The sequence below is a fragment of the Leucoraja erinacea genome, chromosome 16, assembly GCF_028641065.1.
Source record: "Leucoraja erinacea ecotype New England chromosome 16, Leri_hhj_1, whole genome shotgun sequence".
Taxonomy (NCBI): domain Eukaryota; kingdom Metazoa; phylum Chordata; class Chondrichthyes; order Rajiformes; family Rajidae; genus Leucoraja; species Leucoraja erinaceus.
In genome coordinates, this window is record NC_073392.1 from 10,809,509 (window position 1) to 10,834,718 (window position 25,210).

The 25,210-nt window shown below is 38.9% G+C and overlaps 1 protein-coding gene across 8 annotated transcripts in view; it reads right to left on the bottom strand.

The window, feature by feature from the left end:
- Positions 1–16,700, bottom strand: part of foxp1b (forkhead box P1b) — a 474,222-nt gene extending 457,522 nt beyond the window's left edge. For 3 of the 8 annotated variants that reach the window (XM_055647681.1, XM_055647666.1, XM_055647667.1), the window contains exon 1: positions 14,371–14,635. The gene's annotated coding sequence lies outside the window, so the exon portion shown is untranslated. Of the gene's footprint in view, positions 1–13,438; positions 13,566–14,370; positions 14,637–16,678 lie in introns of those variants that run through there. The other 5 variants (XM_055647669.1, XM_055647673.1, XM_055647671.1 and 2 more) reach the window with 4 other exon arrangements.
- Between the last annotated feature and the right edge of the window lie 8,510 nt (positions 16,701–25,210).

Consider the following 25,210-nt stretch of genomic DNA (forward strand, 5'->3'; position numbering starts at 1 on the left):
ACATAATGAGTAATTTACATCGTTGAATACAGGCAATCTTTGCACTATGGCCATTTAGAATGGCAAAAAAAATCCCACACAGAATTAATAAAATCCGTAAAGTGCCTAATGTTGTTCGAAGGGTGGTAAGAGAAAGCCTATACACCAGTGAGCCTAACATCTGTCGTTGGCAAGTTACTGGAGAGGATATCATGCATATGCATTTGGATAGACAAGGAAGGGCTCATTAGGGATAGTCAGCATGGTTTTTGTGCACGGGAGATCGTTTCTTACAAATATGATTAGCTTTTTGAAGAACTATAAAGGTTGATGAGGGCAAAGCTGTAGAAGTTGTCTAAATGGGTTTAAGCACGGCATTTGGTAGGCTCTTCTGGAAGGTTAGATCATGTGGGATCCAAGGAGCTAGACTTTTTTTCATGTATACTGAGCAAGTAGAAAAGGTACAATTGGTACAACAATGCCATAATTATGAAGATTGACACAAAATGCTGGAGAAACTCAGCGGGTCAGGTAGGATCTCTGGAGAAAAGGAATTGGTGACAATTCGGGCCGGAACCCTTATTCGAACTGAAAGATAGAAGTGGGGAAGGTTGGGGGAGAGTAAATGGTGGTGAGAAAAGGCCAAGCGATAGAAAAAAAAATAAAGGCAGTGGTAGCGAGTCTGGATTGAAATGTATACAATGTATAAATGTATTCAATGTCTCCGCCTCTTCCTTTCTTTTTCCCGCCCCTTCCAACCCCCCACATCAATCTGAAGAAGGGTCTTGACCCGAAACGTTGCCTATTCCTTCGCTCCATAGATGCTGCCTCACCCGCTGAGTTTCTCCAGCATTTTTGTCTACCGGATTGAAATGTGGTCGTTGAGCCAGAGAGCAGTAGGAATTGCAGAGGGGGAGCAGTGAGAAAGGTTGTTGTAGAACTCCCATCAGAGGGAACTTCTTCAATGTAGGCATACCATGAGGAGATTTTGCTGTGGCACATTTTTGTATAATTGTGTTTGTTTCTGATACTGTATTTGAAAGTTCTCTAAAGTACATCAGCAAGCCTTCAATAACATGGGATTTTTTTCAATACAACCAAGCCAAGATAGGATTTGTATTTACATTAAAATCTAAATGTTTGCAGCTTACTAATTAGGCTTGAATTCTGACAGACTACCATCCCTTTCAAAAAAATCTGTTTTTTAAGTCTTCTGATGATGAAAGGAATAATCTGAAGTTGTTCAAAAATCTTCATGCTCCAGAATCTTCTAACAATAAATGACACCAAAACTGTGATGTTAGTTTAGGATTAGGCAGCCAGAACGAATTGTACTTGTTCATTGCCCCTACAGAGAACTTAAATATGCAATTGTTTCTGTTTGGCCGAGGGTACACAAATCAATATGCATGTCTTAGCAGCAAAAGCTGTGAATGTTCAATACTGGATCACACTTGGAATGTGACTGATTTGTATTAGTGACTTAAGACTATCAGCATGCCTGGGGAATAAACAGGCAACCTTGCTGGGAGAGGCCCCAGCATCCAATCCTTGAACGCCAGCTTTGGAAGATTATTTATTTTTAAAGCAACTATCCGTTCTTGCGCAATGCAAAAGACAACGTGCTAGTGGAACTCAGCAGACCAGGCAGTATATGTGGAGGGAAATGGAGATGACGCTTCGGGTCTGAATCCTTCTCCAGACTTAAGATCAAGATGCATGAACATGTTTCTGAGATTGTCTTTGGCTGCAACTATTCTCAACTCACTGTGTTTTTTGCAAAAGGAACTCTGCAATTACTGAAAGTACAAATTGTCTTCATTACACTAGGGACTTTGGGCTTTTGTTTTGTTTTTGCACTATATTGGGGATTTTTTATTTATTGAACTTTTTTTGTTAATCCATTGGGTGATGTGTTTACAAACCTGTTGTGCTGTTGCAAGTAAGAATTTCATTGTTACGTTTTGGAACAATTAAACACACTTGACTTGCTTTTATTACAAGTTCTTGTAATTTCTATTTACTCTTTTCTTCAAATGGTTTCACTTTTCTTAGTGAATTTACTTTGCTGTGGCATGGGATGCTGTCGACCTTACATCCCACCACACCTCTGATTCACTGGGTAATGTTATGTTTGAAATAAATAATTACTATAATACATGGTAGAATAGCCAATTTGAAGACTTCAACTATAACCTACTAATACTGCTAATTTGCTATCCACAGAACTTAATGGACATAGCATGTACAAATTAGACAATGCTGCAATGGAATGTCCAATATGTTTCAATGGCTTCCATGAAAACTGTTCTCAGAAGATCCACAATTGGTCCCTGTTGACAGTGACAATTCACCTTGCAAAAAAAACCGGCATATATGTGATACAGTAATTATTTATATGAATAGCTCTTGTGCACCTTCACATCACAAATGCATGAAACAGGGCAGAAAGATTTCAAAAATGATATTGAATAGTCCTTAACAAGAATCATGTGTTAGCAATGTGGATTTTTTTTAACTTAGACACGTAAAATTGCATTTGAATACCTACTTTGTACCAGAAATGACTTCCAAACTCAGGTTTACAATCAGGCCTTTATGAATATGTTACTTTGTACAATTGAGCAGATCTTTCAAACTTTGATATATTTAGTGAAGATGAAAAATTCAGATAGGACCTTAAATTGTCACAGTTGACGATGTAAGAATCTCCTCTCTGTGTCTGCAATGGGATAAGAATTTGCAAATCTTTCCATTATTGGGTCTTTTATGTTTTATATGTCATTCCTATCTGTCACTGTATGTCATGTTGTCACTTGTGAGCTGAGCACCAAAGCAAATTCCTTGTATGTGAATACTTGGCCAACAAACTGATTCATTCATTCATTCTTCCATTCATATAAAATACAAGAATAAGCAAAACGAGATAACTTTAAAAAAAAAATTGTAAGTGATTCTTAAAAATAATGAATTTGAAAATCGCCGCAAGTATTAAGAGAACAAAGGATACAAGTATTTCTGAACTTCCAGAAGCAGCAGTCAATATTTCCTCATTCAGAGGTAGTAGTAAGTTGTACATGTCATTATTTTCAAATATCTTTCATTCTTCAACAATTTAGATGCTCGTACAGGGAGAAAAGGTGAACTATAAGCAATTCACGCTATGTAAAATGTTAGCAGATATGATTCATTTTAACAAACCTGTTGATCCACACCAATTCAGAAGAAGAGGCCCATCTGGCCATCAAGCTTGTGCCCTCTCACAGAGCAATCCCCCATTCCAATTTTCCAAATTGTTTTCCAGTAACCTATACCCTCTCGCATGTCCATCAATTCCCCCCCTCCCTCCATCCCCACCCTCACCCCCACCCCCAACTGGTGGTCTGGTGGTACAGCGGTTGAGTTGCTGCCTGACAGCGCCAGAGTCCTGGGTTCGATTGTAACTATGGATGCTCTCTGTATGGAATTTGTACTTTCTCACCGTGAGCTGCGTGGTTTTTCTCCGGGTTCTCCAGTTTTCTCCCACACTCCAAAGGAGTACAGGTTTGTAGGTTAATTGACTTGGTATCATTGTAAATTGCCCCGAGTGTGCGTGGGGTAGTGTTAGTGTGCGGGGATCACTGGTCGGCGCGGACTCAGTTGGCTGAAGGGCATGTTTCTGTGCTGTATCTCCAAACTAAACTAAACTAAAATGTATGGTTCCCAACCAACCTACCAATTAGAATGCCTTTGTGATGTGGGAGGAAAGCAGAGCAGTCAGAGCAAACCATGCGGGTGACAAGGAGAATGTGCAAACCCTGAGGTCAGAATTGAAACTGTCTCGCTCCATGTCATTGTGGCACCTAATCTATCATATTTATGAAATTATACTACATTATCACAGTGAAGACCTGCAGAAATGTAACTGATAACCTTTTGATCAATAGCATATGTTTTAAGAATTCAGAAAGTGCTTTTGATAAGTGAAACATTTTCCTCTGACATATTTTTTCAGCAATCGCGTTCCCAAATTACGCCAAATTCAAGTTCCTCACTTTCTTCAAAAACACTTTACGAACTTCTTTATTCCTTCTACTATGGCATCCATGAAGCGAGCTGTTACTTAATACTCTTTTCAAATGTTGCCACGAGTTATGTACATTAAGATCTGCTTAATCTCCAAAACAATTTTATGTCTCTGGTGAAGGTTGGTGATCGCTCCATTAACACTTAATTGCACAATAATTCCCATTAAAGTACGCACAGAATAATCACCGCGACCTAAACCCCACATCCACCAATATTGAAACATTGTCTACCCCATTTGATATCTTTAATTTCCAATATCCTTCCATTAATCCCTTGCTCTCCAAACTTCCTATTTTTCAAGAATATTTTAATGATTCTATTCCAGCTTGGTATTACAAGGCCCAGTCATCATTTAATAGGATATTGCAAAGCTAAGTGAATCTTGAAAGGTGACCAATAAACACATATTAAATTGCCATTTCTATATTCAACATGACATCCTCTTGAAAGTAAAAAATGGGCAACTTACTATGTGCACTCAAAGGTTTTGCATATTTATCATTCACAATGCTGCACTTCTGTGAAGTTGACAATTATGTTGCTTACTGCATGCATTCAGTTGACAATTCCTTTCAACGGTTACAGCAGTACCATTTTAAAGGTTTTTTTGCCACCTTTTCAAGTACAACTTCAAATAATTAAACAGTACTTTGTTGACGTACTACTGCATCTTGTGAATCTGCCTATTTTTAGTAAAGCCAAATTGCTGGGCTCCTAGTACACATTTTGATTTAGTGAAGACATTTCCTGGCAGAATTTAAAAAAAACACCTTGCAACTAGGAGTAGGGAATGTGATGTATTCTGGCAATAAAATAGATATTGCAACTGAATGATGGCATCTCATTTGGTATACAGTAATGCTACATTTTGTTATGTATGTGTAATTGGATTTGTTGTTCCAGAACTCAATACACTCTTTGACTGATTATCATGGATGATATAATCTAAAATTGCGTCCTGGTTTCTTTATTTATTTATCACAGTCCAAAATACAGGTTGTCCATATATTGAGGTTTAAGCCAATTGTGCACATTTGTTCCGGACAGACATCTATCAGATACCGGGCTTGTCGAATTAACAACCTACGACCAGCAGGTAACTTTGTAAGAGACAATGTGGCAAAAGCTAATGCATTACACAAATGCAAGTAGCATTGTTAATGAGCTGCACTGTCCCACAAATTGATTTTTCCAAAGGAAACATTATAATAAAAGCAACCTGCCGGCAAAATGATTGCAAATACAATCTGTGTTAAAGTAATTTATATGGGTTTTCTTGATCATTCACACAGTGGCACAGCGGGCCGGGTTCAATCCCGACTACGGTTGCCTGTCCGTACGGAGTTTATACGTTCTCCACGTGACCGTGTGCGTATTCTCCGAGATCTTCGATTTTTTCCCCACACTCCAAAGACCTACAGGTTTTATAAATGTAAATTGTCCCTAGTGTGTGGAGGATAGTGTTAATGTGCGGGGATCACTGGTCAGCTCGGACTTGGTGGGCCGATGGGCTTATTTGGGCATTGTATCTCAACAGTAATGCCCCTGTCCCACTTAGGAAACCTGAACGGAAACCTCTGGAGACTTTGCGCCCCACCTAAGGTTTCCGTGCGGTTCCCGGAGGTTTTTGTCAATCTCCCTACCTGCTTCCACTACCTGCAACCACCTGCAACCTCCGGGAACTGCACGGAAACCTTCGGTGGGGCGCAAAGTCTCCAGAGGTTTCCGTTCAGGTTTCCTAAGTGGGACAGGGGCATAAGTAACCAAGTCTTGCAGATAGTAAGGACTCAAGCCCTCAGTCTGAGCTTTATTAATTTACCTCATCAGGAGTATCAATGAAATGTGACAATTGGACTCGGTGCCTCTGGATTAGTGAGGGAAGAAACTTGTTACCAACAGCACCGCTGAGAATGGGTCTTGCTGCAACGGCCCACATTTATTTGAAAGTGGAGGTGAAAGAAATGATTGAGCTTGGATTTTTCCCTCCCCTCGCAATGGGAGATACTGCCAATATGCAGTCAAAGCTTCCACGATGTCAGCCACAAACAGCGGGCTATTATTGCCAATAAAACCATACCCTAGCAAATTAAGAAAGAAGAGTAAACTTGGAAAGAAAGTTTGCTTGCCATGGCTGAAACTGAATTTGTGTTTTAGAATGGAGATTATTTTTTATAAAGAACATGCACATTCAATTTTGCTACATGGAAACATAGAAAATAGGTGCAGGAGGAGGCCTTTCGACCCTTCGAGCCAGCACTGCCATTCATTGTGATCATGGCTGATCGTCCCCGATCAATAACCCGTGCCTGCCTTCTCCCCATGTCCCTTGATTCCACTAGCCCCTAGAGCTCTATCTAACTCTCTCTTAAATCCTTCCAGTGATTTGGCCTCCACTGCCCTATGTGGCTATGAATTCCACGAATTCACAACTCTCTGGGTGAAATTTTTTTTTCTCACCTCAGTCTTAAATGATTAGTAAGATCTAATAAAAAGCAATTATTTACACATATGGGGATTAAAAATCTGCTACGTCCCAATTGCTGTGCAGAGTCCAAACCAATGAAGAAGGGTTTCGGCCCGAAACGTTGCCTATTTCCTTTGTTCCATAGATGCTGCTGCACCCGCTGAGTTTCTCCAGCACTTTTGTCTACCTAAACTAATGTCAAACTATGTGACCAAGGGTCATTAGTGTCCATGAGAGCAGATGAGTGGAGTCTGCCTCAGAACAAAATAGAAAGCCTGTTCAAATGTTCTCAAGACTCAGAATAGTCTAAATTAATAGTTCCCAGAAGAGTTATTAGGATATCTCTGAAAGGAAATCAAACCACTCCAGTCCTCTTCTACATTTTTTAAGAGCCCCTTGGAAGATTCATAGCAAAACCATTGTGCCAATCTGAATTTCAATCTGAAAGTCTTAATCTTCACCACAAAAAAATGTTTTATGTATTAAGTAATTTTTGACAACCAAGATCAATAAAATTAGTTACAACACAATTCATCACAATGCTTTTTCAGGGGAAGTAATTTACCATGACAACTGTATGAAAGTTTATTTCAATTTAGCATCGTGTTTAGCGCAGACATCATGGACCAAAGAGCTGTTCCTATGCTGCAGTGTTCTATGTCCTGTGCCCTAAATCCTTGAACTAAAAATAATTCACTGGTGTGAATTTAAATGAGCTTTAAAATAACTAAATGCATTGTTAAGAGTAACTATATCCATTTTTTTCTATATTACTAACAGTTAAATTTTGCTTGCCGCTAAACAATTTTTCCAAGTAAAAAGTATTCTTCAAATTACAAGCTTGCAGCATCCTTTCCGGGCACATATCCATTTTAAATTCAGGTGCCAATCATTAAGCAATTTAGTTGTTGCTTATGATATAGAAATGTAAAATAATAAAGGATTGTGCTTAAGGAGCAATGCATGTCTTCAACAATTTACAATATTATCTACTGCAAAGTGGTGCAAATGTAGAACAAGCATTTTCAGATCCAGAAAAATGTGTAATGCATATATGTGACCTGTTTCAAAGCATAATGGTAAAGATTCATTATGAGTTTTTCAGTTTCACTACCTAAATATTCTATTTTTGATTCAAAAGTAAATGTTACTCGATTTCTTTTGAAGAAGGGTAAGAATGTGTTTTTACTAAATACAGGTATTTTCTCCTAATTAATAATAACATTGACAAAAGGCAATGCTTCTAAAATTCCAATTAAGCAGCTGTGTTTGCAACAGTCGTGTGTTCACGTTTAGTTAACAACAAAGTCGATTATTATTTCCTTTAAAATATCGCAAACATGCGGATTGAAACTAGGAGCAAATGTATCTCTTTCTAATGACAAGGCTAAAAATTGGCACTGATGTGTCTGACTGAGACCACTGATAGTTGTAAAGCAACAGCATAGCCGTGACCAGCTTGCTGGTACAATAATGACACAGATAATTTAACCATCAATGTTCACTACTTTGAGTTCCACCAATAAAAGAGACTATTTTTGACTCGACAGAATAACTAACTATTTGTAAAAGACAAGTGTATTTTCAGTGTCAAAAATCATCGTTTCGTTGTGAATTCAGTGGTGCTCTCTACTATTCCGACTGCCATGTCTTCAGTTGATGGAGAGAGTAGGCGATGTTGGCAGATAGTCTAATTGCAGGATTTTTCACAGATATATTTCAAACTTTATTGTGAAGGCATTCCAGCAATCTAGGATCAGTGCACACTGTTTAAATTGTACTTTCTCCTGGTGCTTTGGCAATGTAACATCGCTATTATTAATTAATAAATAATTAACTTCATTTCCATGTCATTTATATCCTCACAGTCATATCAATTCCACTCTCTTCACATGAGTGTAACTGGACATCAATTTCACATGTTTGAAGAATAATTAATACATTTAATAAGCTATAAATTTAAAGAGGTTATGTTTTTTCTTCATATTAGGCATTGTGCTTTGTAAAAAAAGTAAGAAACCCTTTAATTTTGCCAACCTATTATAACGGTTCTAATACATTCAGAGGAACAAAGTGTTAAAATTTTGGACCTACTTCAATGAACCATCCTTAAAACGGTAAGATTTTGACAAAGTTCCAGAGCTCCTTAACGCTGGATCTCCATACAGCTGTTCGTGTGCTTTATCAACAGTCTGTACAAAATTATGGAACCTCTTAGGGAAATGAATACAATTGAAATTCATTCTCATTTTAAATTTTAATTGATGCAGGAAAGATGCTCACTATTTACATTGCATTTTAAGGCCAATTGTCAATTACAGATAATGACAACCACATTAATATGTTATTGCTCTCTATTCAAATTATGTATTTTAAAAAGGCTGTAGTTCATTACCATAAACTGATTATTGCAAAGCCTTGGGTAATAAATACAGTGTTTACAAATACTTATGTTCAAACTTACAGTGTTGAATTAGATTTTAATCACAATTTTAAATATTTAATTGTAATAATAGATTTTTTATTAAAACCCTCAAGAAGATTTAGTTCACTATTAAAGTAAATTTGTGCAACACCTCCATCAAATATAAAAAGAAACCATCTTTCGTCCTCCTTCACTATAGATTTTTCCACGTTGCGTTTCGATGAATAAATGTGAATTTACAACAGCTGCAGGAACTCACAGTGCAAAATAAATTGTTTTAATGAAAAGTAATAGATTAGTGGATATTTACTGCAACTAACTTTTGGGAAACCCAAATAAATTAATCAGTCAGACCAGGGTTACGATGACCTCAAGAATAAAAACGCACCTTATCATTTGACAACTGCTATCGGATATCAGAAAACAACTATTACACAGAAAAATTGTGATCAAATGACACTTTAATTGGAATGCTCTTATAAAGTTATTTAAGCTTGTTAGTTTTCAAAGAATGTGTTGTTGCCAGGCAGATGTCATGCATCATTAACCCTTTCTCTCAGTCCAAATTGAGCAATGATTTATTTTCACAACTGCATCTAAACACCGTCTGTATGGTACACAAAAAGGATATTTTAGTGCCAAAATATATAGGAAATAATTCACCATCAAACAATTAAACTTTTGAAAAAGCTATTTCAGATAGTTATGAATCGAGAATAAAATTATACCAGCACTATCAACATTTAGAAATAGCTTAACACCTATTCATAACTTAATTGCTAGTGAACAAAGGCCAATCATGCTATCCCATTATATAAAGGTCCTCTGGGGAATTTGGTTTGCTTTTGGGAAGTATATTGAACTGTAGGTACAAAACCATATATCTTGATCTTACTTTATGTGTAATTAGGTCTGTCAGCACTCTGCTAATGTACTATACTTAAAAATCATTAATTCTCCAATACCTAATGCCAACTTTATTCATTATGAGCCAATTACATTTTTCTGCTATGGACTGCTTGTCCAGCAATTTTGTGAATTTATGTACAGGTATGAATCTACTGTAATGCTGACTATTTGCCATTTATGGAAAATAGCTGTTAATGTGCACCCAGTAATGTAATCTATATTCAAAATGTGCATGTTAAATATTAATATATTGATATTCTTATAATCATTATTAAACTATGTCAAATGAAAAAGTTCTAATATGTAATAATTAAATGTGAGCTTTTTCCTAAATTTCACATTGCTCCTACTATCGTTCATACAACCAACCATACCCAAAATAATGCTAAAATATAGTCAATACTTTTTACAATTAAACTAAAAATAATAATGCTCTATAATTTATTTCCTCACAACAAATGGTTAGCATTAATGCAAGTTGAGAGGAAACATCTCAGATAAAACAAAAAATGTCCAAATCTCAACCAATGTACTTACTATAGGATTTAAATGTTATATCTCCTCCCCTTGATTGCAAAACATCTATCCAGATAGCTTTCTTTAGTTGAGAAATGCTTGAACTAGTTGCATCATCCTAAAAAGGACTTAGTTGGACCACACAGATGCTATTTCCAAATATCACATAAAGTTGCGTTTCAAACCAACAGCCAAAACAGTGCAAAGCAAATGTCTCAACTACCGCAAGAAGGAAGACACTGGTACGGATGGGTGTTCACACTCCAAACCTGCCTGAAAACAGGGGCATTCTTTTTTATTGTCATTCAATTTTATAGAAGTGAAATAACCTTTGAAAGAGCACCATTGAATATTTTTCAGACATTTGCATGAAAGATTAGTGTGCAGCTAAATACAGCAATGTTTTACAGGCACCCTTTTAAAAAAAAATATCAGTCAGCTTTATAAATTTCCATACCTGTTATCCAGTTCTATAAATCAAACTATTTTAACTAATGGTATGTTAGAATGATACAATGTAGCAAGTAGACATGGAGACAACTGGAGCAATGACTCTAAATAGGAAATATTTTTATTTTATTTTAAATGTTTACACTCTCTGCAACATCACATTCAACAAACTGTATATACTTAAATAAATTACAGTTCGATATATTTCCATGGGTTTGGTTTAAATATATAGAATTGAGATTTATTGAGATGTGAAGTCTCTGCAATTATTTCAAATAAATATTTAGGAAAATCTATGTCTGCAGATATCAATATTGATACTTAGATCTGTATATTTATTTGTTCCACTGTGTGTGTTTTTTTAACCAAAGCTTTAAACTTAGCTGGTGACAGTATCCCTTACTATAAAATGAAATGTACTGACTTGTAAAGTTCCCCCAAAGTCCTATTACATCCAGAAGTGTGCCAAATCCCAATGTGCCCCAATGTGTTGCGAGCTACAATGAATGCCTATTACATCTGAGGATTACAATTTTGGCTGTAGTCCTGTCTAATTTATGCAATGTATTCTACTGTATTTTGTTTCAGTTCAAGTACTGTTTATTCTTAATTCAACCATACTTTGGCAAAGGGGTCACAAACTTCCACTTCTACTGCACTGTCTCACACAAATCTCCCATCGACTGTTGGACTCAAAGCCCCTAACTGGAAACTGGGGGAAAATTCCAGTGAGTGTAACAACCGCTATTGCCAGAACAGAGTCAAGAGTGGTTAATTGTCAAACGTATCGAAATGGAACAATGAAATTCTTCAAATACTGTCCATAGAAATCTATCTACACATTTGATTATATGCCTGTGTGTCCATATGTATGACAAAACAAAAATGTTTTAATTAATAACCATCTTTTGTGGACTACAAAGATATATCATTTAGGTGCAAAATTCCTCACGGTTGGGTCCAAATGACAAAAAAATAACGTGCTTTTGGACAGTGGACGGTGCGAAGTGACTGTGTTTTTGGGAGTAGAGTGGGGATAGGGTCACATTGTGTCCTGCATCATTTAGTTTAGCTATTGTGCAGTTGCATGTGTATGGAAGGCGCGAGTGGACGAGCCCACCGCCTGGGCTCACGGTTGAAAGGTTTCAGAGAAGCGGGACAACCCTGGACAACGGCCCCGGCGCAGGCATTTGTTTGATCTGCAAATGCTTCGTTGCTTCTGGGTTGTCAAGGTTCGCTTCTTGCTTGCCTGTTTACTTTTACTGCGATTTTCTCAGACATTTGGTAATCCAAGATGAAGCGGGCAGGGGGCTGAATTCCACATTGTGTGTGTGTGTGTGTGTCCCTCTTTCGCTACACATTAAACAGACCTTTCACTCTCAATGCCACCCCACCCCACCCCACTCAGGAGATGCACAAAGTTAACAAACAACAACAACCCGAGGTTGAGGGAGTATCGTGAGGGAAGCCAGGCTACTTATTTTTAAAACCACTAACACAATTAATGAGGCGCTTAATCTGCATTTAATCAAAGGCGGTACCTTGCTCCTACCAGTTTTTTAAACTCCGCGGGCAAACACAAACAACTCATTGTCCGTCCGGACAGTCGCCTAAAACCCCCGCGTCTCGGCGAAGTCCAGCGGACGGACAGCTTTCAGTCAGAAACTCTCGCCGCGCCTCGCCGCCCTCCCGTTAAACAAGGGAGCGAGAATAAAAATCCAAAATGTTTTTAATTTTCACAAATCCCGCATTTAAGACAATGCGGGTATGTTTATTAGCGGTGGGGGGTTTTAAGAGAGAGAAACGGAGGTATTGTCTTGTTGTTTGTTGTGAGGCGCTCCTTGCCCCCGACGTCAAATAGCTTGAGGCGTCCTGAGGCGGCCTCTCCAGTCTGACAGCCCCGTGTGAGGGAAGGGAAGGGAAGGGGGTGTGAGGGTGACTTGTAGAGGATCTGTCTCAACCACCGGCGTAACCACAGCGTTCAGCCCTTACACCGTTCAGCTACCTGCCACAATCTCTCTTCAGCAATAACAGCAGCACCAACAAAGTTTGAGACCAACACTAGAAGTTAGCTACAAAGTAACGAGGGGGGCGACAAGGATAGATAGACAAGATTCCCCCGCGAGTGTAGGCAATGGGTTGGTGGAATGGGGGGTTAGGAAGGGAGCGTGAACCCCTCGCCAACAACCACCCTTCCCTCTGCGCTCTTCACACGGCCGGCAGTAGGGGATTCCGATGCCGGCCAGTGTCCCCGCTCCGCTCCGCACATCTCACCCCATGCACCAGCCAGCGGTTCGCATCGCATCGCCCCGGGTCGTGAACGGTGGTGAATGAGCGAGCGGGGGCGGGGAGGGCGCTGGTCGGGGCTTTCTTTAAAGAGAACAGTCTGGTATTGTGGCCGGGACTGTGTGTGTGTGTGTGTGTGTTGGGGGGGAGGGGGGGTACTGCCGCTCACCCCTCGCTGCCGCGATGATTGCAGCCTTCCATCCCGTCACATTCCCAGCCGGCTACAACATTAGGCCGTCCGATACACCACAACACGTTACAACTCTCCAGCAAGACAGCACTACTTTCTTAAAACATAACAGCAAGTTAAAACCGCCTGCGCCTGGGTGCGGGTTTCTTACTTTCAAGTACTGGAGCTGCAGCGGCCAAAACTTGGAAGAAAGTGGCGATGAAGTCTACTCGGGTCGCACTAAAGTCTGAAAGCACTGGTCAATGCAGATAACGTTGCAACCCCCTTGTACCAAATAACTTGGTAACCCTTCCCCCCCAAAACACAATAAATATCTGACACACGAAAAAAAAACCTGAATGCAATGCAGTATGTAACGCTCAAACTCTGACTGAAGAGAATCGTGGAGTCGTTGTTGCCACATAATTTTAATGACCTTCATTATAATTCGATGCTATCGCCCCGGTGCGATGCCCAGCCAAACTCGCACGGGTCTTTTTTTTTTAAAGTACAAGATGAGGAGAGGGGGAAAAAGTGACAAGTTTCAGGAGTTCCCCCCACCCCACCCCCTCTTCCTCCCTTCCCACGCGGTTCTCACTGTGTGCCTCTTCCCCCTACAGGAATGGTGTGATCCTGGAGAAGGGATTCTTCAACCCGTAGCCTGTCAGCTCTCCGGCGGACTGCCGATGATTCTCCTGCTCCTCTGCAAACTCGCGCAAAACAACTCCTGGCAAACTGACCGCACTCACCAATAACCCCCTTCGCCAAACAAGCCAACGCTTCCAACTGAGGCACAAACCCGCCCGCACCCCGGCCAGCCTATATTCTCTTTTTTATTTAAATTTCACCCTCTTTTTTTTCGCGTATCTAATGCAAATTGTTTATGTCCGAGTTGAAACTCACTTTGACAAACAACAACAACATTTGTTTTTAACCAGAAAAAAAAAAAGAAACATCCCAAACTGCACGTGGGGGCTTGGAGGAAATCAAAGTCAAAGCCAGGCAGAAATAGTTAATCTAAAAGCGAGCAAGGGGAAGGGGAGGGGGGAGAGAGAGAGGGAGAGGGAGAGGAGAAAAAAAAGGGGAATCAAATTGAAAACTTACCAGTTGATACAGCTTTAGGTTGTTGAGTGGCCAGAAGATAATTTGACCCTACAACACACATGCAATTGTGTACGAGTAAGCATGCAACAAGCACACAATAAATAACAATATATTACTCCGCTCGGGCACTATGTTGTGGAGCACAGACACACAAATCTCCCTGGTGATACTAAGCAGCCGGATTGAACTCACACTTGATGGATCCTTTCTCTCTGCAGCCGCCGCGCGTTACCCCACTATTCATTATTGACTATTCTAGAGAACTTAATGAGTCTTGGGGAGGTGGGGGTGGAGGTGGAGGGGGGGGGGTGGGTGGAGAGAGAGAGAGAGAGAGAGAGAGAGAGAGAGAGAGAATACAAATCGCGGAATTGGATGTTGTTATTTTTTGCTGCGAGCTGCCCCCTGACGTCATATCCACCTGCTGTGTAAACAACATGCAGCAGAGCTTTAAGGGGGAAAAAAAGCTGCTCCGGCATCTGAGCTCAGACCCTTTAGGGCGCACCGCTGTAAAGGTGGGCTGTACACCAGCAATTAAAGAGAAACCAGATAAACATACCCCCCCTTCCCCCCACGGTGTTATTCTGAGCCCGGGCCCCAGTCAAAGTGATTGTGTCTGGGGTTTTTTAAAAAGTGAAAGTGCGTGTGTCTGTATGTGTGTGTGTGTTTCTTTTAACAGGCGAGCTGGGCGAAGGAAGCAGCTCCGAGAGGCGGCTTCGCTGCGCTCCGCTCGGCTCGGCTCAGCTCGGCACGGTACACACTCTGGCCAATGAAGGCGGCTGGGTTCGGGAGGTGAAAGTTCAGGCGGAGGACAACCCTGTCAGGAAGTGGAAAGTGTCAATCTTTAGACTGCCAAACCTACTCTTATCTACCCCGACTCTCCCTCTCTCTCTCTCTATATATATATATATGTGTGTGTGTGTATTTAAAAAAAAAACAAGGGCGCGCTGGAAGTGTGTCGAAACACTTATGACTATGAGCCTTATTTTCTTCTCTCTCTTATTTTGTAACTGCAGCTATTTTCAATTGTTTATTTATTATTTTTAACCCCACCCCCCTCAAAAAAAAAGGAAAGAAATAACAAAAGTTCAGTTGGAAGGGGTAAGATATAAAGGGCCAAGTTTATAACTTGTAATACATGACCGTGTGTTTAATGGTTTGTTGTGCACACCTAGTTGTGTCATTTCAGCCCTTTGATGAATGGGGAAGATGCTCTTTGATATGATTGTCCGAGTGTAATCAGCTCTGAACTCCCAACACCGTGGAGTATGACACCAGCCTTCAAACCTTTAATCGCCTTTTAAGACCTGTCTTTTGATACATCCTTACTCTGCGTATTAGGAGAATTGATATATAACTCTCCCGAAACAATCGAGCACACGAAACTGCGGCAATTTTTTTTCCTTGATAGCCTTATAATAAAAAACATTAATTACGAACCCGATGGGGCGATTTTTTTCCTTTCTTGAAAAATGCTTGCGAACCGGTTCAGTAGTCCAATTAACACTTTTAGAACGTAACATTAATCTGCAATTTAACTGGAAATCTTTCTGAAACCTTGCGTGTCCTTGATCAAGGGACTGAAATACAGAGATATAAATTTATTTATAAAATGACGCTTAATTTATTACGGGGGGGGGGGGGGGGGGGTGCATCGGTGGCCGTGCTGAAGAGTGGCGGATTTCTTTCAAGTCCCTGTACTACTGAGAGATGGATTTGTGCAAATGGAGGGCTTGGAACGCCATCCCCTGGTTAAAAGTGCATCGGGAAAATGCCAGGGAGAAAATAATATATAAAGCCACTATTATTGGTATGCGATCCGATGCAGAATTAAAAGTTACAATGATAGACACATACATTTGTTGTGCTTGAAGGCACCCCGGTTACACAGTGAAGAAAAAGAATCAAAAACCTTGAGACCGCATCTTATCACATTTAATGTCACGTCTGGGGTTCAATGCAAATATACAATAAACGCTATTACTAAAATTAAGTTCACCGGCCACAACCCGTTTTAAAACAACTCGTGCTTTTTTCTAGGAGTATTGAAATGGGATTTCTAGGCAACTCGGTGTCTCGCGCCAACTTTTTGCAGTTTTTTAAATGTTCTATTTCGCGTCAAATTAATTGAAATCGGCTCTTGTCAAACGATGGAAGGCGAGAATATATATATTTTTGGGGAGGGTGATGTTCAACCCCCGAACGAATAGGTAGGGTGGGAAGTCAGAGAGTTCGTTCCGATTGTACTTTCCTGAATCCTTCGCGAAGCCGCTTCCAATTCCGTTTTAACTGGATCATCATAACAGCTTACCTGAAGGAGTGCACTGGCAGTTCTATGCGAAATGCGAGGACCCGCGGAACTTTCCGGCAAGTGCGCGGACATTTAACAATACTCAGCTCAGTCTATTGGATTTAGCCGGGCTGCTTGTGTTTGTGTTTGTGTTTGTGTGTGTGTGAATGCAAAGCTGCGAAAGCAAAATGAAGAGATATTTATACACATAAGGGATAACAATAAACTAATTTGGAATGCAACCTTATTAGTAAACTTGTTTGCTATTTGTGAATCATTTACGATTTCACAATACTTCGTGTGCGTTTCTTCGCATTGTTCGAAAAGGTCAATTAACTACTTAATAATCACACTTCCCATTCATTCCATCGTTATCTAATTACACTTTACCTACCAACACTCGGCCGACACCGAACTAAATCCTAAACTGTTGAATTTTCAATGTGAAATAAAACTGAAAACAATACAGGTTTTGTTTTGTATCACCGAGTTGAACTGAACATGAAACACCTTGAGGGCAACTCAGCGACTATTGTTAATGGCTCGCTCATCCTCTCGTTTGAGACTCCTTTTAAAAACTTAAAATTAAATAGTTAAATGTTTTCCTTTCACATATTCTAATCCAATCGTTCAAGTCTCCGTGGTACTTAGGGTTGCAAAGTAATTGGATTTTATTTCAGCCGGGGATATTATAAAAAGATTTTATGGAAAAAAATTATTAATTTAGTCAGCGTGCTGCCCTTTCGCTGTCTGCCACATCTGGACTATACAAGAGCACCTCTGCGAGCGAACACTTCCACAACAGTGTTGTAGTTTGGGTCTCCGCATTTGTTAGTGCAAGTATCAGGGTTTTAAAAACAAATAGTCTTTAACGTGCTGGAATTTCTTTAATGCATCAAAGGGAGCATATAAACAATTGTGAAGATACATCGGCAATGTGTCAGAAATTGGCGTGAGTTTTTATTTGGGGGGGGTCGTCCGCGTAAATGTTCAACAACATCGAGGCGCTCAGCTGTGTTGGTATCACGGGTGTGAGAATATTCGGTGTATGAGTTATCCTGATATCGTGTGTTGTCTTCGTACGCCTGGTTTCTCCGCGGTGTGTTCTATCGATACTGGCTATCATTAACCCAGCCGTTTATTTACCTGTGCGGGCCTCTATTGTAACTCAGTGCTGGGATGGGCTTTCTTTCACAAGTGTTGCGGGTCGGCAGACAGTGAGTGCTGTGTGTTCGCTCTACAATCCTGATGTGCGGATTATTAACATTAGCTCGCCACGTTCAGTTCCTGCTGGAACAAAGACGGTTCAGCAGTGGGATTGGAATATTTATTCGAAATATTCGCTGTTCAGCCGATAGACGTGATTTTGCTCTTTGCATGATGTAGCTGCGATCATGCAGGGAATTTATGGGCGAGGTGGCCAGCAGATAAAGTTTCCTGTTACACTTCCTCCTGGTTCTTTCTCCCACTGGGTTTTCAGACAACATGTCCATTAAAAAAAACCATATTAAAAAAAAATCTCACATCGATTTAAATTATCTTCTACATATGCCCTATTCACACTGAAGACTCTGAAGGGTTCTGTTACTTCATTTGTTCACCTGTCACTGGCTTAGTCAGGCTGTTTGTTACCTGTATTTCTCACCAATGAATGACACATTGTGCTTTACCATCAACAAACACAAGACATGCTTTGACTCCTTCCAGCTGACTTTGCCCAAAACTTGAGCTTATTTAGATATAGAGCCATGCTGTAAAAATAAATACCTAACTACCCATATAGCTGTCCATTCTGTATGGATTGTTTAGCTTTCTATCCAGATGATAGCACGATATGTGACCATTGATGTTTACACGTCAGGTATAAATTGTAAAACTAGTGGATCCTTAGAGAGAAGATAGACACAAAAAGCTGGAGTAACTCAGCGGGACAGGCAGCATCTCTGGAGAGAAGGAATGGGTGGTATTTCTGGTTGAGACCCTTCTTCAGACTGGCTAGGGATAAGGGAGCAGGTCTGGCCCTTATTATGACAAGTTTTCATTTCTACCTTTATAATTTTATCGTACTTTTTAATGTTACTTTTTTGATATTTATCCATGAAAACGACACATAATATATGTTAAAAGTGATTCCAGATTTTTTTGATAAACTCACATTCAGATGCTATTTTCTGGATTTATAAGTTATAAAACAGTCCTTGTTTTACTTTTACTTTCTTTGATTCCACCAATCCTTAAGAGATATAAACACTCCTAGCAAATAACACACATTCTTCAATTCTCAACTGCCTGAAAATAAACATATAAAACCTTGCACCACGAGCATAAAATATTTACACCAATGAAGTATAGGGCCAATAATTTTGAGGAAACTAAAACAATACTTTCTCTGAATAGTGATAGCATCAAGGTGGCATTATTTTCACTTGCAATATTGATCAAATCTTAAAAAATAAAAAAATAACTTGCTACAATATATTTGAGACTAACAATAAATACTGAATATCAATGGTACCGAATGAAATGCTGAAAATCATAATATAGTCAAGACTATATGCAGTTAATGAATTTGCTAGTTGTTTCTATTGTTCCCTTGCTGTTATATTCTCCATTTTTCTAGATTACATTATACATATCCTGCTTTCATTTTATTTTAGATTTTTTTTTGCATTTGCTATTAATTCGATTTTCCTATATTTTAGTTGTGTGATCCTCGTTAGCCTCTCAGTTACTATCCTTAGTTTGATTTCCTATTTGTTCCTTTAACCTGTTGTTTTATCATCAATCAGCCAGCTTCGCAGCTTGAAGTATTCTTTAGTCTTGCAGCAGTGAATGTGTTCCTATTGATCACACAGCCAACCCCAAACAAAATACTACATGCAAATCTATCTCATCATTCTACCTACAAAGAGAATAATGGTGCTTAAGGATACAGCTATTGTATTTCTTTTCCAATTGCCAGTACAGCCCAGCAAGACAAATCAAGACCTCAGTTGGAGCCTGTAGTTAGTTGTAATAGATGCAATAAGCCATCCCCATGTTCCTGTGGGCTAACTACACAGGCAGTTTTATATATATTTTAGCTAGGCTGAACTGTATCATGTCTCTGCTTACATCTGGAGGATAAAGAAAGAACATTGATTTATCAGATAAAAGACCAAAGATTGTGAGTTTTATTTCGCAGATCTGATGCATTCCTTAATGGGACACTGACATATTTTCGTAGTCAAGGGTTTTGGTGACAAATAAAACACATGGATAATTGAATGTCCCAGTGCTCATTAAAATAACATTTACATCCATCCTTAGAAGCTTGTTGCAATAGAAGATTAAAAAAAAAAGATTTATCCCAGAAGGTAACCAAAGCATTTTGATTTTCTTTAGTAGAAGAGAGCGTTAGAGGTGGAAGCAAGTAAAAGCATCATGGTTTCCTTGATCTCATTGTTATCCTAAAATCAGAACTACAATGAGGCGTTCCCTGATGTGATATGTATTCATCAGGCAATATATATAATGAATGACCAGATATCAATTACTATGTAGTAGGAAAAGAAAATAAGTCTTAAATTTGCACAATGCAGATTTTTATTCGACCAACTGTGTGGCAGTAAAATAGAATTGAGCCTCAACTTGAACATCTTACAGAAGAGAGAGCTGGCATTTTCCACAATATTATGCAAACAAATGGAAACCTCCAAGCAATTGAATAAAAATCTGTATTTCATTCTTTCATTGCAGTGGGTGTGATTCAGGTACTTAATGTTATGTAACAGCACTCCGACATGGCTGACTCAAATGTTTTCATTGATTTTAACTCAACATAAGAGAAATAAATAATCTGAACGGCTTACAACGGAGTGTTTCTAGGTATTTCAAATTCACTTTGTTTAAGGAGAGCTTCTTATGGTATTGTCACCAATGATAGTAGATGATTATATCATTAATTTCCCCGATAAAACCAGTGACTTATCTTCAGGCAGTACAGCAATATGATAATTGTCCTTATGATTGGGTAGTTGGCACTAGTTGTACTGTCTCATTAACTTCCCGTATTGACACCCCTAAGGCATTAAGGTTTCATTCTATGATATTAGAGCAGCTATGAAACTGTTTTTTTGGCATCCAAACTCAAAATGTGTGTGATATAACAATGGCTTGGCAGCATTGACAGTGTTAGGGAATCTAACGGTGTTGAATTTAATCAAAGCAGTTGGAAGATTGTTCTGATGCTAGCAAAACAGCTTCAAACAAAATGAATCCATTAAGACCCCTGTTGTTGATTGCATCTTGAATTCTAATCTAAAATTATGATTTTTTCAATGTAATTATCAAGTTACTAAAATATATTTTCTGTACAATGGATTATTAGAATTACATTTCTTGGCACATTTTATTTTGTTGATTGAGATCAAGGCACCAGATTGTAAAGAACGGGCTATTTGTATTAAGGTTACTAAATATCCCTCACTTTGAAAAAAGAACAAATTATTTTTAATGTTTTAACTCTAGTGAAGAAAATCAAACAAAACTTTGAATATCAATTCTACAGGCAACAAAGAATCAATTCCAAAATGATATTTTTGTAATAGGTGCATACTATATGACTGGCCTCACAGCAAGCACCTCTGTTGATATGTAATCTGTTACATAACACAGGAAGAATATTAGGAAGGTACACAAAATCTTCCAGCATCTTCCAGATGCACAGATCTTCCAGCATCTGCAGTTCCCTCTTGAACAAGAATATTAGGAATATGTGTCATTTCATGCATCTTCTGTACTAGCACATAACACACGTTTATTCACAATTATAAAATGTGAAAGTATTCTTAAGTAAGCCAAAGCTGAAAATTCCTTGCAGGTTGACTCACATTGTCATTAATATATCCTGTCTAAATGCACATTTTTCACGTGAATCTTAAAAAATAGAAAGCATCAGAAACACTAATTAACCATCTAGAAACCCTGAGTGTTTTCAGGGTTAGTATATTCCGACATGTACTGGCTACGCATGTTATTCAGATATCTTTAATATTAACCTTCACTTTCAAATAGATTGTGCTAATACTGCCAAGTAAATTGGCACAGCTGATGGAAAAAGTCATTTTGCATAGAAACAGAATGACAAAATAAAGCTTATTTCTGAATACGCAATTCTTCTGTGTTGGCAGTTTCAAATTACTAAACCTAAATCAAATTGCAGATGAAATAAGACCTCAAGGAAACAATACAAACAGTTCATACAAAGGCTGTATTCAAAAGTTTCAATTGTAACTCAGTTTGTAGCATTTTCACTTATGAGTCAGAAAGTTTTAGATTAGCATCGTGCCAGTGATTTGAGTTGGCATTCAAGTGTGACAATGAGGGAGTACTACACTGCAATTCTATAGCTCCCTCTAAGTGGTGACACAGGTGGATAGTGTAGTGAAAAATGCATTTCATATGGATATGAGTATGTGTATATACTTTTACACATATGAGTATATGTAACATCTGCTACATGACATCGGGCCATCATGTCGCAGATGCATAAAACCTTGGTTGGACTGCACCTTGAGTATTGTACACAGTTCTGGTCACCACATTAAAGGAAGGATGTGACAGCAATAGAGAAATACAGAAGATTTTCACCAGGATGTTGCCTGAAATGAGGGACTGTAATTATTGAGAGAGATCGAATTGGCGGGTTTAATCTTCGCAAGAAGCAGAGGGATGCCTTTATAGATTATTATGGGATTATGAGGGATATAGATAAGGTAGTAAAAACATTTTCCCACTGCAAAGGAGTCTAAAACATCTGCAAAGGGTTCAGGTGAGAGAGGAACATTTTAAGATGTGAAGGTTAAAATTTTCATTGTAGTGTAGTGTAGTGAAGATTTGGAATGAGCTGCCAGAGCAGGTAATGGAAGCAGATGCTATTACACTGTTTAAAAAATATTTGAACAGGTACTCAGATATGAAATGAGTAGAGGGATATGGGCCTAATGGATTTAGTGTAAATTGGCATCACGGTTGGCATTGAAGAGGTAAGCCTAAGGACCTGTTTCTGTGCTGTATACTTCTTTGATTCTATGATCTGGAAGAACTGGAGGTGGCACTCCTTCAGAATTACTCTCATGGTCCTGATTAATATATTTTTTTAAACAGGCTATTTTCTCAAGTGCTTTTTGGGTAGCTAGCTGAACTGAAATTGATTTTTCTTAAATTGCAACAGCAACTTTGATTTACGAAGCACATTTAAGAGAGGAAAAATGTCCTGAGCATATCATAAGAGATTTATTGAAGGTATTATTTCAATCATTATTTGATGCTAAGCAGACTTAGAACCAAAGGTCCAGTAAAAGAGATGAGTTTTAACAAGCATTCTTTAGTTGGATTAAGTATCTGAACTGGACGACACAATGGCGCAGCACCAGAGATCCAGGTTCGATCCTGGCTACAGGTGCTGTCCATACAGAGTTTTACATTCTCCCTGTGACCGCATGGGTTTTCTCCAGTGCTCTGGTTTCCTCCCACATTCCAAAAACGTACAGGTTTGTAGGTTAATTGGCTTCTGTAAATAGTCCCTTGTGTGTAGGATAGAACTAGTCTACAGGCGATCATTTGTCAGTGCGGACTCAGTGGGCCAAAGGGCCTGTTTCCACGCTGTATCTCAAAACTAAACCAAACGAAAGTTTCACTAGTGTACAACAATTATAACCATTACAATAGGTTATTATTGTTTTGATAGTGAAAGATGCTACATCACTACAAGATTTGCTTTGTTTACTGGGAAATATGTGCGGTTTATCATGCTGACCCTATGTTATGTAAGATTTAATCATCCATTATATACTTTGATCTATTAAGACATTGATAAATGTAAGTGTGTATAATTTATTATTTATTTATGGGTATTACAATATATTGATCTCATCTTCTGCCTATTAACATTTGTCTTACTTATCAAATGGCACAATTGTTATAAAACTGCTTGATTTGGTTAGACATAAAATTAGAAAAAAGATTCAGATGAATTCCGCAAAGATTACTGACTCGCTATCTGAAAAACAAAGGGTGGAAAGAAGTTGGCCTGCTTACCTTTAAACAGCAAATATCCTTCCCTTCCAAAGAAAGTCAGGAAAAACAATAAAACGCCGCACTCATCCCAGAACCAGGACACTTTCGAGTGCGGTACTCACAGCGATACAACTCCTGGAAGTGAGATATGTTGATTATTCCAGTAAATGACAGATTCCAGTGAAGCTTTTCACTGGCCTACTTCACACAGTAAGGTCCATGAAGAGCAACCAAACCTCACTGTGTAGGAAGGAACTGCAGATGCTGGTTTACACCGAAGATAGACACAAAAAGCTGGAGTAACTCAGCGGGCCAGGCAGCATCTCTGGAGAGAAGGAAAAGGTGACGTTTCGCCTCGATACACTTCATCAGTCTGAAGAAGGGTCTCGACCCAAAACGTCACCTATTCCTTTTCTTCTGAGTTGCTGCCTGACCCGCTGAGTTACTCCAGCTTTTTGTGTCTATCTTTGGAACAAACCTTACTGGAAAATTGATCGATTTCATTTTGAATTGGTCATTTGAGTTATTATGCTTGGAAAATTCTAATATTCTTACTTTAACATTCTATATCCCAAAGCTAACTGGATGGGGATCAAGCTGGATAATATTTTTTAAATATGTTAGTGGTGTTACTAATGCATAAGTACCATGGTTAGCATGAGAAAGTTGAGGCAAAAGGCCTGTTTCTGTGCTGTATGCCTCTATAACTCTAAACCGTGCAGGGCCATTTGTTTTTTAATAATGACCAGTATTCTCCACATTAGAGATAATTTACAATTATGTCAATGCAGTGTGGGAGGAAGTCGGAGCACCCGGACAAAACCCACGCAGTCACCAGGAGAAAATTCAAACTCCGTACAGACAACACCTCTATTCATGATCCCACCTGGTTCTCTGGCGCTGTCAGGCAGCAACTATACCGCTGTGTTACTCTGCCGCCCTTGCTTGCAATCCAAAATAAGCACAATATTTTAACTAACTCTTAAATGTTATACCTGCATTCAAAGGTATTCTCATTATACCTGCGTCAAAGGTCAAGGAGAGAAGGCAGGAAAATAGATCAGCCGTGGTCAAAAGATGCCACGGGCTCGATGGGTCGAATGGCCTAAATTGGCCCCTAAGTTTTATGGTCTTATTTAATACTTATTTACCAATATTACAGTTCACTGTCATGGAAATGTTCGAGCAATAAAACAGAATTAAACCAACCAGCAATGAATGATGGTTGCAAGAGAGCCACGAATTGTCAGGGGAACTATAGTTGAACATATAAATACTGATGAAAGGGTAGGTGACGTTTCACAGCAATTATTAACAAGTACCTCAGTGTCAACAGTATTTGTAATGTTCAGCTGATAACCTGATCTGTTATTTTGTTTGTCACAGTTCCCGCATTCCATTTTGAAAGATGATTTAACAGGCTACCTGCAGTCAATGCAAGGTTAATTACTCCCCAGTCTCGATCTGAATCTGCAATGTGCAGAAAACACTTGT